Source organism: Xyrauchen texanus, chromosome 24 (genome assembly GCF_025860055.1).
Source record: "Xyrauchen texanus isolate HMW12.3.18 chromosome 24, RBS_HiC_50CHRs, whole genome shotgun sequence".
In the NCBI taxonomy this organism is placed as follows: domain Eukaryota; kingdom Metazoa; phylum Chordata; class Actinopteri; order Cypriniformes; family Catostomidae; genus Xyrauchen; species Xyrauchen texanus.
This window is the reverse complement of record NC_068299.1, coordinates 12,321,677-12,341,877: the sequence shown is the minus strand read 5'-3', so window position 1 is coordinate 12,341,877 and position 20,201 is coordinate 12,321,677. Positions and strand designations below refer to the sequence as shown.

Below are 20,201 nucleotides of genomic sequence, written 5' to 3'. Positions count from 1 at the left end.
ATCGCACGGATTCCTATTGAGTTGACTGTATTTAACCCGTGGAATTTTACCACGTGAAGGTAAATGTGATTTGAACCTTTTGACAGGAAGGAGCTGACTGACTTACATTTAAAATGACCAACTAATTCAACAGTGGGAGCAAAGGTGAATATATCAGGTGTGGATATCTTGTTTACTGGCAACAAAGCACCTTAAACGAAACTCTTGAAAGTATTTCAAAGATTTGATTTCATTAACCGTAGAAATTTTGGCAAGTCCAGTGATAGGTATTCTTTGGTGATTCTTATATATATATATATATATATAATCACCAAAGAATACCTATCACTGGACTTGCCAAAATATATAAACTCTGCATCTGTAGAAATGTACATGACTCTTTAAAATTGTGTAGAAGTTTCAGAATAGAACTGGCGATTTCAACCAGTCCTGGCCAATTTGTTGTCAGTAAAGGGTCCGTGGGCAGTCTATGGGTTTGCTGTCTAAGACTGAGGATTTGTTAACCGGCAGTGAGGACTCGGCATAACAATATCTACAGTCTAAAAACTAATGTAGGTTTTCCTGCCACATGCTGTATCTGAAGCAATGAGAAGTTTGAAAGCCGAGTCTGCATATATGACAGCTGAAAGGATTATTGTTGAGATGACAGCTCCTTAACTTTAACTATGCAAATGGAAAATTGCGCTTTTGTCTGACACATTGGAAAACATGTCTGCTCTAGAAGAGGAAAATAAACAGACCACTCTCTGACACAGTTGCAAATGAAGTCATTTTTGATATCACATGCAACACCAACATTATGCATTACACTTCTATTTTCTTCCAAGATATACTGTATATCTGCCTATCCTGTGTCACAGTCTAAATCTGCTAAATATCTAACCAGCATTTAAAGAGCCCTTATTATGCTAATTTACAGGTTCATGATCTTATTTTGGGGGTCTAGTAGAATAGGCTTACATGCTTTAATGTTCAAAAAACTAATTTTTCTCAAACGCTCTGATTTACATAGCAAGTTAGCGAGCACTACCGTGGATTGCAGACGTAAAATTACCGTTTGTAAAAATAAATCTATCTCCACACTTGATCACTATACATGATAGTAAGAACGACAAACAATCTGCATAATTCTACACAGTTGTAGGTAAAATTTGTCGGATTATCAAAACTATTTCAACACAATAGCATTAGCTAGCAGGTTAGCAGAGGCCTACATCTGTGCACTGGGTGTACACCATAGCTGCAACACAAAACTCAGCATTTGAACTATTGTAGCAGATAAATCCACAAATATTCATGCCATCTTACAGGTTGTGATCCTGAAGCACCAGATTGTCCCAACAAAATAGGAACTGCACCGTCTTTCAGGAGTAACCACCTTGAAAATCCAGCATTGGTTATGGCTGTACTGTTAAATAATTACAATATATTTTAACCACTGATTCTTCAATTCGTACGCCTTTGAAAGTCCAAACAAAGACGTTTTACTTTTGCAGTGAAGAAAACAGCGTCTTCTCAACATGGCGACAACACTAACTCAATTCATCCTGGCCACTGCTATAACTACATTTGTTTGAGGGCAGGCCAAACTAGCCTTTATGCAGGTATTATGCAATTTTATTACATAGTGACGTAGCTACTTTACGGAAGAAATGACTGGACTACAAACCAGCCCTTTCATGTGTTGTCTGTGGGAGAGAATATCTCCCTTTAGCGTGGACTTTGGGCTTTGTATATTTGCAAACCTTTTACATGCACAAACAGCTATATTACACACTAATGGAAAGGTAAAATCCCAAAAAGCATAATAGGTCCTCTTTAAAGACTGTAATGATGTATAGTCCTATCCATTTACTTGATGCTGAAAGTGCATAGAGATATTAAAGAACTGCTGATTTTCCTATGGGTGTTCCATCTCTTTTGAATAACCCCCTACCCCTTTGTTGCTTCTGCTAATCCGGGTCCATGAATTATCATTAAGGAAAACCCTAATCCCCTTTGAAAGAAGCAAAAATGAATACACTAACAACTGTGTCCATATTAGAGTAATTTACTTTAAGAATCGTACATTCACCAATTTGAAAAAAATTGGTTCTGAAGCAAGAGCCTCAATCAAAAAGGGAACCGTGACTCTCCGTCACCATGACAACAGTGGTTTGATCAGCTTGGGCCTGAGTGGGCATGTTCGTTTTTATTTTGTAATCTTTAATAATGAATGTTTGTGCAAGTGGCAGCTAAGCACATAACAGCGAAGGGTTAGGTATGATGCCAAAGAAGGCCTTGTTTTAACTGCCTGTGCCCCCCACCCCCCACTCACAGCTGTGAGAAAACCAGTCTGCCTGATAGGAGGAGTGTAGAGGAGTCAGACCCCATGGCTGATTACGTTGAATTCTGTTACCACTCATCCATGGACTGAATTATAAGATGAACCCACTGGTCCTGCACGCCCCACTGACACCTCCTGCCAACCGAATGGTTTAAAACTAGACTGCAACAGAAAGCTGAGAATGTGAACGTGGAACTGTCCATGGTCGCATGCTGAAAACCATGAAGCACTTGAATTGTGTGAAATAGTTAGCTGTGAAAAAGTTAATGTGGTTGAAAGCTGCAACTTGTTGTAGTTGCTTTAGAAATTGAAGATGAAATTGAGCTTATACAAAAAGAATATGGAATATGAACAGTATGTATAAAGGCTATGTATTCTAAATTGGGCTTTGCTCTGGTTGTAATAGGAAAGTGTGCTATGATTGGCTTTGGTCATGTGATCTTATGGTATTCAACTCGTTTCGTTTCCCTTTAGCTAAATGCTGAAATGACCCCATAACTGAGAGATTTCATACTTTCGTTAAATTGCACATGTGAAACGCATGTGACCACTTGGCCCAATAAAAATGGGATTGTAACACTTTACAAGATTGTTTTTGTTAGCATTAGTTAACTATATTAGTTAAATTAAACTACAATGAACAATATTTTACAGCACTTATTAATCTTAACATATGTTAATTTCAACACATACTAATACCTTTTTCAAATCAGAAGTTGAATGTTAACATTATATATTGATTTATGCACTTACAAGAGCTAACAATATTGTTTGTTGTTCCTTCGTGATATTATACATTTAACAAATAGACCTCATATATGTTATGTGTCATATGTAAATTGTTACAGGGTGACATCTTGCCCTTACTCGATGTTTATGAAAATGATTCTTGTCTTGAGAACTTCAACCTTTCAGTTCAAATGTACCTTCATTATATAACTGACCCTTGTCTAAATGCAAACCAGTGTGGTTTTATTATGTTAACTTGTTTACCCAACAGCTATTGCAAAAATGTAATGGTAGTAGCATTTGTGTTTGGAGGATAGGATTTGCATACATTTATTCACATAGAAATTGTAGACAGTTTTTAAACCAACATACAAAAGCACTGCTAGCGAAAACAAGCATTTGAATGGTTGGACTTTTGAATAAAAACTTGTAACTTTGTAAACATTAATACTGAGACATATCAAGAAATACACAAAAAGAAAACACTTGAAGTGGTACCTTTATGAATGTCACTTGTCAGATATGTACTTTTTATGTTATGATGATTGACTGGTAATCAATAATATACACCCATCTTGTCAGCATTGAGGCATCTGTCTATTTTAAGTGTGAAAGACGTAGATTCAGACTAGCTGTCAGATCTGCTCATGCATGGAATTCTTCCATGTTTCTGACAATTTTACACACCCATCTTTCCTTCATTGAACCAATACACTTGTGTACATGTATGACTGAGTGGAGTGAGGTCTGAACATTTGTTAACCAATGGCCTATCACAGACATTTTTAGTCGCAAAGTGCGGAACTTGGTCACAAATGCAAGCACGTTGCAGAGAGTTTTGCATATAGTGGAAGACCGATATCTAGATTGTTCATATGTGGAGATCGCAAAATCTACAGTCCTAGATTCAATTAAATCATACTGGTTTTGGAACAACATGAGGGTGAGTAAATAATGATTTAATTTACCTTTTTGGGTGAACTATTTCTTTAGGAAAGTATAATTCTGATAAGATTTTGTGGAATTTGGGTAATCAGTGTCCTTCCTGCTTGAAATAGAGCAATACAAATGTCTTGTAGTACCTTTTGTGTCTGTATCAGAATTGACGCCATCAGGGAACGTTTTAGCCACAAAGATCATGATTATTGGCAGTATTAATACGAGCAAAGGAAATGTATTTCAGAGAATACGTTGTGCTGAGCAGTTGGTGGTGTGCTCAGAACACACATGGCAACATTTAACCTCTGCCTAGATTCAGGTCAAACATTCCTTGGTTTAACATGGAAAGCCTTGCATGAGCTGTCATGCCTAATCCATTCTGCTGCAGAAATCAGCCAATAAAGCCCAGCTATTTAGCAAACACGAAAGCTTCTCATCTTCCTTTAAGTGATCATCTATCTGATGTCATGGCCGAAATATGTGCTGACTAGAAGAAAGGAGAACAGAAGCAGTGGATTTAATTAAGTAAAATGACTGATGAGAAACTAAATAGAAATCATGTTATCGGATACACTCGTCCTTAGGTTTTAACACATTACCTGCTACTTACTGGAAAAATGAGATCAAGGAATCTGAGTATGATATGAAAAAGTACTTTATCTTAAGTACAGTCCTTTAGTGAATAATATTCGGAATGTTAGAGGACACTCCAAATATGCACATAGAACTCTGTTTTTTGTAGTTGTAAGTCCTTTCTTTGCTGAAATTCATTTCCTCTCCAAATAGGATGTCTTTTACCTTATTTAATCCAGCTCTGATGAGATACTACAAGATTTTTAACAGTTTTGTTATTGTAATGTTGTGTTCTACAAACTATCGTAGTAGTTTTATATAGGGGATCTATATATGATGACATCTCCTATGTTAATTTTCACCTCATAACTAGTTATTCACAGTTAATCACAATTATGTAGTTATTTACAGGTTGTTTGGTCTCAGTGTTTGTATGAATGTTAAGCATGGCTTGATATTGTTTTGCCTTGAAAACAATCTTGTTATAAATGCAATAAAAAATTGGAAAATTTAAAAACATTTGGAAGATATCGCCAAAAGTTAACGGCAAACTTAGTATCATTTTAATCTTTCCAATCTTTTAGCTAGCATTTTACATAGTCTTTTAATTTTCAGAGAGCCAGCTGAAGTGACCAGCCAGGTTTAAATCCCAGTTGTGCCAACGGGGTATGTAATACTGCGTTACAATGTGCCCCAATTGCTAAAAAAACTATATGCAATTCCATGCAGTCAGATATGTAATTTGTATGATTCCCCTTAATGCGTGTCTGTGTGTGTGGGAGTGTGTGTTTTGCCATCAATCCATGCATTATTTCGGTCAATACTGTGGCTTTGTTGTGTATTTATTGTCAAGTGTCAAAATGATTGCTATATTATATATTACAAAGTTAATAAATGTATTTTATTGACATGAAAATGTAGTTTATCTTCTAGCCTTCTAGATCAGATACAGTTGTTACAGGGGGATTTTAAGCTGTTATGTGTTCTTGTTACAATGGTGCCCCTCTCCGGTTACAATCTCCTGGTAGATTACAAAAAAAGTATACTCTGTATTCATGAAACAAGCCCACATATATGTGTGTAATAGACACTTGTGAAATGAATGAGAAAAAATAAAAATACATCGAACCCCAACTACATTTACACAAACTTAAGACAACCAAAAAGTGTTAGTTTGTGCCCCGCTCTCCCCTACACTGTTATTTTAAGTGAATACCCCTTCTGCTTTATATAGAAGGACCAGTAGGTTTTTATGTCTCAAATACATGGTGTTTGCTTTAAATGTTGACTTCTGAGTTTAGAGTTTTTACATTTGATATTTGAAATATTTAATGTTTTGTAGTTGTAGTAGCTGTTGAAATAATGTTGCTATCATACTGGAAATATACATGTGACAGGTTCCCAGTTTATAACACATAAAAAAAAAAAAATGTGTCACAATTTTTTATCCTTCCCTATTTATGTTTAAGATTTGCTCTTTTATGTTAACCTAAGTGTTGCAGTCTTAGATTTACTGTTAGGTTTAAAAAAAATTACATAAATCAAGACCGGTTCATGGCTTTGACTGGTCGTCCTCTTTGACAGTTATGAGACAAAATACTTAAAGTGAAATTAATTCATGCTGAGTTCCATGGCAGAAAAGCCTTTTGTTGGCTTAGAAATGTCTTTGTGTGAACTTGAACACAGTGAAAAGATTTTTTTCTGCTGTCGAATTTCTCTTTGTGGTGCTTGAAATGGTTGAACAGATATACAAAGTCACATTTTGTCAAGCAGAGAGTGTGTGAATATGCCCCTCTTGGCTAATACACCAATAATCCAGCCAGCAAGTTGGCAGTTTATCTGTTAACCCTGTAACCGCTGTAATGGCTGACTTCACTGCACAATTTGCATTTAAAGTCATTATGTGCTTTGTTGATTCTTAAGTGCAAAGATAATTGCACAGACTAGAATGAAAGTTCTTTGATTATTGTCTGCCAGAATTCTCGCCTTCCCAATCCATCATCTGAGCCTCATTTCTCTCCTAAATTAACTACATTTTAAATGCATCACAATGAAGGAGCAGGTGTCCCTGTAAAGGTAATGACTGTAAAATGTAAGAAGTTTCGCTAACATGACAAAGTTTTTTTATTATTATAAATATTGTTTTTATTGGATACAGCTTTGCAAATAATTTGTGTATATTTGGATGCTTAAAGTACATCAATCTATCTGTTGTTGCTACACCGCTGTCACATGCCGCAAGATCCACTATATCTGCAGAGCTGTGTCTCTCTTACTCTTTAGCACAAGACTGCATTTGAAATCTAAGATTGTGGATTCAGTGGAAGTCAATTTCAGAAGATATGAGAAGTGTTTTCCTCTTTAAGTCCCGTAAAGTTTTGTTTAAAATTCAAGTCCATGTTTGCCCTAGCATAACTTTGTATAGTTTCATTTTACTATCTGCATTTAGCATTATTTTGTTTTTCCTACTGTCCCAATATTTGGGTCTCAACCCACCAGTTGACAACCATTGTGTTGTAAGATAAAGGAAAAAAATTATTCAGGAAACCTGAGTTTGAAATATTCATTTAAAAATGCAGAAACATCAGATATTTCCATCTCCCTTTAATCTTCTTTTCTTAACAATGTGTTTAGCATGCAGAAAAATATTTGTGTGGGAAAGTCTACAAATAGCATCCACACACCATGTGTAGTTCTGCCAAAGCAAGCTCGCATGAATAAGGTGTGACGTGTCTTTGATGTTGCATGTCCCTTTGGTGGTTCGTCTTTTGGCGCTGAGGGGTCGTAAGAACAGAAGCTGTGTTAGTCTCCCTCAAGCTGGCTGTTTGAAGGTGACGTTTGATGTACCTCCCGCTGAATCCCAATGCCAGCTGCTGTACCTGTCGCACTCTGTGGCTCAAAATGCAGCAGTAATGAAGGAAACATGGGAATGAGGCTGTGGCAAAGGAATGATCTTGCTATAGGAGTGATAACCCATCAAAGTGATGGATGGGAGGCCCTCTCCTGAAGTTCTCATACTTGTTTTTACTCACCTCTCTCTTCATTTCACTCTTTTTTACATACAGTGGTCTCAAAAAGTTTTGGACTCTTAAGCCACACTTAACAACATATCAAATAAAATGGGGGATATAGCATAAGAAAAGTTAAGTAGAAGTTTTGAAGTTTATTAGGTTTGTAATTATAAAAAAAAAAAAAATATATATATATATATATGTTAAAAATTATGTCATGACAGTTTGTTGACACATGTCCATAAATGGAAGTGGAGCGTAGTTCTAGCGGGAAGACCAGCAGGTGTACATCATCACATCATTAGCTGGGTAACTCCTAGCCAATCGCACGTAAGCCAATGCTTTATAAGTCCGCTCACAATCTATCACATTGCTGTTTCGGTGTGCTAACACTGCAACCTCCACCTCCCCACCACCACCAGTTGAGCCCTGTCCCGCAGGGGGGTAGGCTCCTCGCCCCTGCCTCCTATCTCCGGCAGGACATGACTGTTCCGGGTACAACTCCCTCGGACTGCCGGACAGGGCCTACGCCAAAGAGAGCGACATCACCTCCCGTTTTACATCTATCAAATAATGGCATCTCAAACTTCACTCAAGCCTGCGTGTCTTCCCGATAGAAATAATGTGATGAACTACACCTGTATGTACATAAAGGGATAGTTCACACAAAAATGAGAATTATCTCATGATTTACCCCATGCCATCCAAGAATTGTATGACTTTTTCATCTGCAAACCCAAACAAAGATTTTTAGAAGAAATGTTCAGCTCTATATGTCCATAAAACGTCAGTGAAGGGGTGCCAGAATTTTGAATCTCCAAAATCCAAAGAAGGGCAACATCAATACTATATATTCTCCTACTTTGGGGCAGTGGTGGCTCAGCGGTTGAGGCTCTGGGTTACTGACCAGAAGGTCGGGGGTTCAAGCCCCATCACTGCCAAGATGCCACTGTTGGGCCCTTGAACAAGGCCCTTGACACTGTCTACTCCAAGGGTACCATATCATGGCTGACCCTGCACTCTGACCCCAGCTTAGCTGGGATATGTGAACTATATATATATATATATATATATATATATATATATATATATGCAAAAATATAATGTGTGACCAAAAAAATAAATAAAGGCTTCTATACATTGGCTAAAAATCACCTTGAGACCAGTTGGTTAAAACTTAAGTGTCTAAAAGTGTCCAAATACTTTGCAAGTTTTACCAGTGCAAAACTGAATGGAAGTGGGCTCTCAGTGTATAGCATTGAGAGACCATGCTTTTCATTATTAATGGCTGTTGATGGTTGCCCATGGGCAGCAGCTTGTGTCCGTTAGAATAAGATAAGTCCCTGCTGCCTGCACCTCTGTCCTCATGGCGGTCGCTGAATATAAAACAGTCTCTCCGCTCGGTTGATTAGAACGAGGTATTGAAGAAAAGGAACGCTTGAGAGGTCAGTCAAGAAAAGTGAGCAAAAAGGCATCCATATTCAGAGCCTATGCAATACGCCCTCCCTGGGCCCATTCTCTTATGTAAGTGCCCTTGACGGACTCATTGTGAAGTGATTGTATGCATTATCCCCGTTGATTGAGTTGAGGTGTGGGGCAGACACAAATTCCTCAGGGTGATTATTCACAACACCTAGTGAACTCTCCTTTTCAACTGTCTTATCTGCTCTCCTTTCCCCAAGAAAGAATCTTGACCGCTGTACGGAAAGGTATTTCCATTCTCACTCCTTTAGTTTAACTGTCACGCTTAAGATGACAGGGAGTTTTTCTCTTGCAGTGTTTTTTTTCTTATTTCTTTCTTTCAATTATTTATTTATTACCAATAAATTGTGCTTGTGTTTGTGGAAATCTATGTAAATGAAATTCTGCATGCCAAAGTGCAGCGTATAATAACAGAGTACAGATAAAAAGGAGGTCTGTCCGCTTTACACAAAAGATGTTATAAGCGAGGCTGTGTTCATTTGCATGATTAAGCTATGGCGCTTTAGTCCAATCCAAACAACGCTGTTTATTATACATTACAGCAAATGCCCAGAAAGAAACGGCCTGAACAATAGTTGCATGCACCTTTGTGTTATTCAGCATTAATATGCATGTTTCCACGTTACAAGTTTCATCATTGATGCGCATCGATTTGTGGCTGGCACATCAATAGAATAGTAAGCAGTAGACCGCTGGTAGTGCTGTACAAAATGCTATTAATAACTATCATCAGTGTTCGGTTGATTACTTCTAAAATGTAATCTGGTACTAATTACATACATCTCAAATTGTAATAAGTAACGTACAGTAATATTTTAGATAAGGCTTTTTAGATAATCTAATCTGATTATTTTTGATTACTTTTGGTTTAATTATGTGCTGATGTGAGTCTGATTTTAAATTTATTGTGCCACATTCATGAAACATGAGCAGAACAAATTTTAGTGTAAATCATTTGTAAAGCCGGTCTGACATAAATGTTTGGATTCATGAACATTTTTGTATTTTCAAAACTGTAGTCGTTATGAACAAAATGTACCACTGCTACTTGTGTAAATCTTGTGTAAAACATCCTTACGTGTTGTGTTCTTCAGAAAACTGCCATGACCACATTTTGATAGAAGTGACATTAAATAAGTAATGAAAGAATTAACTAAAAGTGAAATGAGAAAAATGTACCTTAAAAAAAGAAAAACAAATATCTTTATTTAGAAACATTTCTTTGCTGCCTGCATTTATTTTTGTTTGTATATTTTTAAAAAATTCATGAATGAGGCCCATTTAGTCCAAATTTAAACTCACTTTCATTAAACATTAGTTAACATGAAATTAAACAACAATCTGATATTTGTTAGTCCCTGTGTCCACATACCCAAACTGGTAATTTAATCAATATATAATCATGTAATCCATTAAAAGTAACTTAACTCTGATTATGTACATGTAAAAATCAAATGTAATCTAATTACAAGTACTTGATTAAACAATCAAATTGCATGTAGTCCATTTCTACCCAATAATGATTATCAAAATAATCAGTTCTTAGAGTAATATAATTCATTATGTTAACTGTAGGCTGCTTGGTGTGGATAAGAAACGTTGTAACTTGATACATCAATATAGAATGTGCAGTCAGAGGTGTTTAAATCGTAATTTTACCATGGCTTTAAACATTTCATCTAAACAGAATTTTAAGTAATAATAAATTCCAAGATTTTTAGAGGATCAAAGGACTGTGCGTATAGTTGTATATGTATATTCTCAGTTGGCCAATTTTTTGTATTTAATGGCAAATGTGTCAAACTCATGGGAACATATTATTTCCATTGTCTTCATCTATGTGTTTGTTTCAAAAAGATCACTGCAATTACTTGTAAACCTAGCCAGTGTTAATGTGACAGAAATATTGTACAATCACCAAAGAAATTGCATGTTCACAGGGTTCATTCAGAGGTCAGCACTCAGAAATTCAACCATAGAGAGAGAGGGCAGGATAAAATACATCCCACAAACAGAACTGTAAAGAAACAATCACAAGGATTGCTCAGAATAATAGCGCTTTGCCCCAATCCTCACTGGTGAGTGTTGGTCAGTCTAGCTGACTAAATATCTTGAATTGAGAATTATACGACCTCCATAGTACCTCAAAAGGGAGATTATATGGAAATGCTTGGGGAAAAAAAGCTATGGGTTATGATTGTCATTTTATCTCCATGGCATAGTGGACTGACTTAAAAAAAAGTATAGTGAATGACCTGCCAGTAACCCTGAACACATGTTTACTGGCATAACAGACCTCTATAGCTTCAAAGGATATCGGTCCATCTCAGGGTATTTCCTGGGCCAAAAATGGTCTTCGGTGGTGGCTGACGTAAATTATCATCCACATGCTCAAAATTGGTTTATTATATAATTGCATTTAAATAATATGTATCATGATTACTTAATTGTGTTACATTGGACATGAGTTATTATTCACCAAGTAAATGGAACCTTTTGAATTAAATACAGAATTTGTTTTTGTTTAAGGTGCTATGTGAAATCTAATTAAACTTTATTTAATTAACACCATAATTCTATAAGTTCGTTTTTTATTAAGACTAGCTACATTGATCGAACCACAGCAATGAGGAGCATTCCATGATCTTACCTATGCTTATGGCATTGCACTGAATATATAAGTGCAAATGCAAAGTTATGGACAAACCTTTCCTCCTGATATTAGTAAAATAAACTGACCTTGTTGCTATTTCAGATATTCCAAAAGATTACTTATATAATTAAGAACCTGATAAAAGGAAACTTTATCTGTTATCGAGTAGGAAACAAACATTTTAACTAGCACAGTCCCAACTCTTTAAAATGTTCTACTCATGGGAACAGTTAGAATGTTATGTCTTCCTGAGCTTTTTATAATATATATATATATATATATATATATATATATATATATATATAAGCAATATCACATGAGCAAGTGAGATATGACCCTACAGCAGCACAGCACGGCCGCAGGCCAAGTGTCTTATGTAATCACAGTAGTGCTGAGTTTGGGCCAAACAGCATGATTGCGAGTGTGATATTGCTTATGTACAACAGTTCAATGAATAAGTAAATATCAGTGTGCGATCACCTGTCGCCACTCCCAAGCTGAGATGCTGTAGTGTGTTAGTCAGCTTTCTAAAGATAATTTAATTTTGGTGAAATGCATCCTATTTTCTCATTGAAAAATTAGCCGTCCAAGCTGTGGTATTCCTCCCTATTTTGCGGTAGCTGGTGCGCAACAGTCATTCACAATAGAAACTACAATGTACCCCACCATTTTGAAAGGGATGTCCTCTCCAATGTGGAAAATCCGGTAAGATCTAAGCACCTTGAGTTTGTGTAATTTATCAGTCTGTTTTGTCTATCAGCTGTAATGAGCCTTAATGCTGAAGTTGTTAGTTTAAAGCCGTTTAAAGCTGTTTCCTAGCTTTAGTAGTGTAGTAGTAATCCGAGCGATCACAAAGTGCTGATGAATGAAAACACTGACTGACGCTGACTCATTGCACGTCAGTTTGACTGGCTCATATTACACAAAAATGGTCTTTTGCCGCCACCTAACTCCTTGTATATATTTATTAAATATTATTAAATAAATTATTTTATAAAAAATAGGATCCTAAACACATTTAGAAACCTTAAAATACAACTGCCACAGTTGAAATAAAAAAGTCTAATAGATTTCACCCAATCATGATAATTTTTAGTAAGGCTGATTCATGTCAAGCCCTTGCAAGGGTGGTTCTGTGATGCAGATGAGAAGCATATTTAGTGCTTTGATGCACCACAGGCAAGATGAATATCATCAATTTTGTTTTTGGTGGCATGAAATTTCACTTGGGCGGCCGGCAAAAAATTTTCAATGCAGGAAAAATCCTGTAATCCTTTTTTTTATATTGATTGGTTTGCTACACTCTCAAATACTGAACAATGACAAAGGTTTGCACACTAATGCCCTGTTTACACTGACGCTGTCAATGCACTAGCTTATTTGGCATGTTAAGATTCATCGATTACTGCACATTATTTTTGTTGCTTCACACTAAATTTTTCCCATCGCTTCAGCAATTAAGTAATTTATCTCATATTTTCCATTTGCAGTTACAAATCAAAATCAACCATTTCTGATTTGCAAATGAATTGCTCATTTGAGTCGATTCTCTTCAATGAATCAGTTAAGCGGTATAGTAATGGTCTAAATCAATACAGTGTTTCCCAACCACTGTGCCGCAGCACACTTGTGTGCCGTGGAAAATTATCAAATTCCAAAAAAAATTTGAATGTTCATTCCAAACATATATTCTCCTGGGATCTGTTTGTTGTCAGGTAAATGCAAGAACATAGGAATAGACCACCATAAAACATCTCCTTAGTCTACAAACACATCAACAGAGTGTGAAACATTTGCCCTCCCTCATGCATGCGTAAAAGTAATGAATGTTTCCTTGTGTTTTCATCTAGTCATTGTCTAATCTTATAGTCAAGCTAATTTTTTCCAGTCTTTTGTACCTTTTGTCGTGTTTGATGTATCTTGTTTTACAGTACATGTAAGTGAGGTTCATGTTAATGCTGAATCATTATTTAAAGCCTGTTTTTATTTCCTCCTGTATTTCCTCTTTGCATATGTGCTCCATTTAAAAAAAAAAATTCTCAATCCCAAACCGAGAACTTAATTGCTCAAAGCAAAATATGCACAATTTGAATCTGAATGTGTGAAAAAAAAAAAAAAAAAGTGCACTCTTAATTATTTATATATGTGTAGATATCATGCATGCGCACAATACAGGCATAGCTATAGTTTCATGAATTTATAAATGGTCTGTTCTGGTTCTCCATCCTCTAATTGAAGGGTTGTTGCTCTAGTGGTCTGGAGGTTCATGTATTATGCATAGAAAACAACTGGGTGCGGGTTACATTATGGTTCCATCAAGCTAGTCGGGTGCAGTCCTGCTGGTCTGGGGAGAGATGATATTTCATATAGCTACAGCCTCATTAAGGGGTAACACTAACACCAAGAACACGCACACATACACACCTTGGACGGCATGCTGTTCAAGCAACATTGCTGATGTTGCTATTTCCCAAGAGATCATCACTGCAGGCATTGTCCTGTCTCATTGTCATTACATGATATAAGTGCTGTAATTCTTGAAACAGCAGGTGGTACAGTGGGCGGGGTGAAGCAAACTTAAATTATATGTATAGATTCGGCTGAAAGTCATGCAGATCTCAGGAGAGTGCACTCACATCCTTCATTGCTTACTGATATTGTCTGTCTGTACATATCCACTGGTGCTGAGTGGAGCAAAGTGGGCATTTTCCATTCATTCTCTATGGAAGCCCAGTGACAGGTTCGCACAGGGGAATTGCGTGATTCACAGCAGAGTGGAGCATGTAGCAAAAAGTTGAGAAAATATAAACTTCATCCAAATTAGAGGCAAAAAATGCCTGGTGGCAGCCAATCGCTGTGAGCTAAATGCAGTGATGTCTGTCAAAATCTGACAGTAGTTTCATCTTTGCATATTACAACAGTATATTTAATTCAGATTTTAAATGCAGTTTGCAACTCTTGATATGACTATGTTAACAAACGTTTGTTAAATTGACACCATATGTGTACTATGGGCATTCGGAAATGAGGTTTGCAAGTTTAAAACTGTAATTGTGCATTTAAATTATCATTTTATTTACCCTGTACTGAAAGCAATCATAGAAAATACACTCTGACAGTACACAGCAGATCTCTAGAATTTTTTGTGGATTTCTTTCAGGCCAGTAGATGAGGCTATGTTTACTCCAGTTTTGGAGTGTTAAATATGGATATGTTCACACAGTTTTAATAAACCAAGTGACTCTTTTAAATTGTCAGAGCTCACTTGTCATTTTCAAAACTGAATTTTGTGATTGAGTTCAGCTGTGCTGTGTTTTCCAAGAAGCTTGGAACATCCTATCTGCCAACAACCCCAAAAAAAAAAAAGATATATCTATTTAATATTTTTTTTGGGTTGTTGGTGTATGTATATATATTTGTATAGAGAGAGAGAGAGGAGAGAGAGAGAGAGAGATTAATAGCCCTAAGTGATGGATTTCATTGCATTAAACATTATTTGTGTCTTTGATTCAAAAGCTTTTCATGCATCTTCCTTAGAAATGTCTAGTTTCAGTCCTAGTAGCTTTGAGAGATATTTCTGTCTGTGTACCCCTGAAACCCGGCACGTCACTTGTGAAATGAAAAGAAAAATGGTGGGAATACATCAATAATTGACTGAGTTTTTATTCATAAGAAACAGAATTATACATTGAGAAAAGCACTCAGCTTTAATCACCCCCATTTGCCGAAACACTAAATATAGAAATCTTTTGTTAAATAATGCAAACACTCCTCATTCCAGGTCCTCTATGTACACAGACTTTAACTGAACGGACACATACAGGAAAGAGCAATTTGTGTATGTGACAATCTCTGTACATTCACTATGTCAGCATTAACAGCTGAATTTATAATTAATAATTTATTATAATTTAAAAAAAACATTTGCCATGTGTTTTTAATGTGTTCTATGATGTACTGTCTACTAGCATCTCCAGGCCCACTTCTGTTGCTACTTACCTCTTTGAATAAAGAAAATGAATTAAGTTGTAAACAAAAAAAAATATTTTCATTGCCAACATGAGCTGAAGCTAACTGCAAAAGTGGTTAACATAATTTGTTTGACAAAAGCAGGCACTGAACTGAGTAGGTCATTCCTATTTTTCGCCTGTAGAAATGCTGGTAAAATCATGTGCCCTTTTCTGAAATGCAGGATAATAATAAATTGCATTGTGTAAAGTTGGTTTGTTGACTGTCTGCAGTAAAATACTGACTAAAAAAAGAAGCGACAGTCTCTGTGATGATAGCCTAGCAAATCGGCCTGTTTATTGTTATTAATTGCCCACTGCCACCCACCTTCCAGGGCCTGGAGGTGTCGGGCAGGAAGGGCTACATTATTTCTCTTTCAGACTCATGCTCAACTTCCTTGACTCCCCTGTCATCTCTCCAATGATTTAATTAAACCAGCCTGCTTCCCACCTCAGACCAGCCTTGGCACTGACTGACATCCTAGCTCATTACTATTCAAAGGCATAAAGAGGGCAGTTACAAGCAGATATGAATGTATGAATTGATAGGATAAAAGGATGCAGTAATTGATTTTCAGTCTGCTCTGCCATTTCATTAACTGCATAAATGCATATGAATTTTGACAGTTTTTTGGGATTGTTCAAATTATCCCTTTTGATCCATTGTTGGTTCTCTGTACTGTTGTTTGACTCTTGTTTTCATAGCGTGATAAGATTTAAGAAAAAAAAAAATGCTGTTTGTACCCAGTAGGATTGCGAATGTGTGGATGCTTTCCCATGATCCACAGAGTTTGAAAAGGTTCTATTTGTCATTCTTTTGTATTTCTTGCCTTTGGAGATGTGACAAGAAGCTTTGTTTAATATTTGTTTGTCTTTTGGGATTTGTCCCTGTGTTACTGCATCACAGTTTTAATTGAAAATTCATGTCTGCTATGGTGGCACATATTTACAATATGAATTATGATACAGAGCTTTACATTTTTGACAGTGCACATAGAGAAACTGCTTTTTTTTTTCTCTCTCTCTCTCTCTCTCTTCCAGATGTGATCCACACTGTTGGCCCAGTCGCCAGAGGAAATGTTGGCCAGTCCCAAAGAGATGACCTCGAATCATGCTACAAAAACTCCCTCAAGCTGGTGAAAGACAATAACTTGAAATCTGTGGTGAGTATTAAAACCTTCAAGACAGTCTTTTTAAATGGTTTACTCCAGTGGTCAGGCTTCTTTGTGGCAGTTTTTTATTTTATTTATTTTTTATTTGGAAGACAGCAACATAACATACATGTTTAAAGAAAATAAACTATAGTTAAATATTTTAAGCAGTGTCAAATTAAACCACAATGGAGTTGCGTTGTACATGCTCCTTTGTTTACACATTGTGTTGGATGGTCGGTTGGTTGGTTTGATGAATGGATGGATGGATGGAGTGGACAAATGGATGGATGGATTTGATATGATGGATAGATGGATGGATGGACGGACGGACGGACGGACGGACGGACGGATGGATGGATTTGATAGGATGGATGGACGGACGGATGGATGGACGGACGGACGAATGGAGTGGATGAATTGGATGGAACTTTGGATTTTATGGATGGATGGATGGATTTGACAAATTGGATGGATGAACGGACGGACAGACAGATGCACGGATGGAGTGGATGAATTGGATGGAGGTTTGTATTTGATGGATGGACAAATGGATGATGGATGGATTGGACGAATGGGATGGATGGATGGATGGTACGTTGGATTGAACTTACTTTTCGTAATTTGAGGCAGATCTAGAAAATGAGCATGAAACAAATTCATATTTGGGTTGAGAGATTTTTGACACTACAACTTATACCAAAATTAGAAGTTCCTAGTGCACTGCAACAACTTCATAAGTTGTTCAAGGATATTTATTTGTATTTATTTATTGTAATTATTGGTGAATGTGACAAAGGTGTTTAGTTTGGTTATTTTTCTGCAAATAACCAAATATCCAGACAGTTGTAAGTATGCCATAGAACAGCTGGAATGGATAGGACTCATTTTTTCCATGCCGCAAGTATATTCAGATTGTTTCTCAGCTCAGTAAATTACCAGACAAGCTCGGGATTTAATGAAGCTGGCCAAAGACCAGCAGCTTTGGACTGGAAGACATGGAGTCTGATCCAGCTGCTGGCTCTATCTCCACCATCTGGTGCACATGAGTTATGGATCTGCTTCAACCCACGGTATCCACAACTAGAGGGTCCATGCAGAAAACCAACCAATCAGCTTCCACAGCTATACCAGCAGAGGCCCCTATAAAGATCTCTCACATTTAGCCATGGGTTGACTGTCTTTGTGGGACAAATCATTAAATCCAGCACTTGATGAAGCACTTTAATCTCACCATGAGTATGAGCTGGTCTGCCTTCATCATCATTACAAGGGTAGAATTCTGCAGTTAAGATTCCATTACAGGACAAACATGAATTCACTACTGGCTGCAAGAAATGCAGTTGCAGTGCCACAAGTCCAGTGTCCATTCAAACTGGAGCTCCGATTTTCAAGTGGCTTGTGAATACAACTTCCAAAAATGTGCTTGTGTATTTGATAATTAAATCACTTGATTATTGGTGCAAAAGTGTTTTTATTTTTTTAAGATTAGTTGAAAGCGTGCATTCACATATCTGAATGTCCATTCGAGACACACTTCAGCAGATCGTTTGCTTTAAATTGACAGTTTCAAGCCCTTATTTAGCTTTTTACTTTTTTCTGTTTTGTTGCTCTGATCATTTCTTAACCTGCCTAAGATGTGAAGTGAGCCATGACTGCCCCCTGTGCCCCCTAAAAAAAAGTTTTTATATGAAGGCACATGACACGCCTTCACGTGACAATGGGAGTTAAATGCTTATAAGTGATTTTGTTTACTCTGTTATCTATTGGCATACACAGACCTTCACAGCTTCAGCCCACATAGAAGGTCATGAATGCGGTTGGGAGCTTTGGGATATATACTTCTATAGCAAAGGCTAGTGATTCTTACAGACCTCATTATGTAGAATAGAATCAAGGAAAGGGTCCGTACATCCTTGTTCTTTATTTCTTCCTGTAAGCAGTGTTGTTACAGGACCCACTCTCTTACATTCACATTCCACACATTTATTTAGCTTCCCTCTTTTATTTATTCAATAATTAATATATTGACATGAAACAGGGCTTTGTTTTTACTCTGAGGCAGTGGGTTGTGTTTAGACATCTGCTACAGATTATTGCTGAACCTCTGAGAAAACGCTGTGGACCTGGGATTGACTGGACTGTGTCCGATGAGTTCTGTCGTCACTCTCGGGTGCTTTAGTATACTCACTTTTGCCATATGTTGAATAAAGTGAAATTATTAAATTCCCCCTTTTAATGACCTATGCCAGTGGCTCTTCTGTGGCTGATTTATGGCTGGGGTTCCAGGCCACTTACCTTGTAGATTAGTCCTAAACTCATTGGGAAACAATGGGTTGCTTTGGCCTAGAAAAAAATAGAGAGAAGTTTTCCAGACGAAAAACGGCTCCCCCAGTGGGATCCCAGAGCATTGCAAGCGTTATTTGTGTCCATTAATTCTCACATTTCATAAAATGAGACAGAGTTAGAACCAGCTCTGAGCTAATTTACATTTGAATTTGAGAACTTTTATAAATTCGAAGGGCATTTTTTCTATCCTTAAAAGACGTGGATCAGAACACCTTCAGTTGTATTGCTATATTTTGAGGGCATCTGCTCTATTTGACAAACTTTTTTATAGTTTAATATCCATCAATTATTGTTACTAAACATACAAAGATGTTGCCAATGAAGTTGTCCTGTTATGTATATATAAATGCATTTTGTACACTGTGAAATTATTAAATCCCTCTATTTTAATGGGCTATGCCTGTGTCTCTTCCAAGCTGATGTAGTGGATAAATCTCCAAGAAAAAATTGGTTGATTTTTGCTTTGCAAGAAAGAGTGGAGTTTTCTAGAAAAGGAACAGCTCCCCCAGTGGGAGACTGTAGCATTGCATGGGAATTAAAGGCATTAAAAATAAATAAATAAATATGAGCATTAATAGATGGGAATTGGATGAGCTCTCAAGCTAATCCTTGTTCTTGAGAGCCCAGAGACGGCCCCTCAGGCTGAAAGAGCTCTAAACATGCGCTGCGGCCCACATGTGCAGCACAGACACATTTCTCTTGATTATCTCAAGCAATATAAACCTGTGAACATATTTTTAGATAGGAGAATTGCTGAATGTAAAGCAGTGCCAAAATGCAAGTATGACAGCCCTGAGAGTATAGTTGAAATTGTATGTAATGATTTCAATTAAATATAAAATGGTGTAATTTATGTGGCACTATAGCATCCCTAAATAGAATTGAAAATAAAAAATAAAATATGCTTGCTTTCAAACAGGTTACCTGAACACACCTGAAAAAAAAGATTGTTCTGCCCTAGAGTCACGCGATTGGTTGAGA

The 20,201-nt window shown here is 36.8% G+C and overlaps 1 protein-coding gene across 1 annotated transcript in view; it reads left to right on the top strand.

The window, feature by feature from the left end:
- Positions 1-20,201, top strand: part of LOC127618298 (neurofilament medium polypeptide-like) — a 741,913-nt gene that overhangs the window by 442,860 nt on the left and 278,852 nt on the right. The window contains exon 4 of the mRNA XM_052090681.1: positions 16,762-16,883. The gene's annotated coding sequence lies outside the window, so the exon portion shown is untranslated. The remainder of the gene's footprint in view (positions 1-16,761; positions 16,884-20,201) is intronic.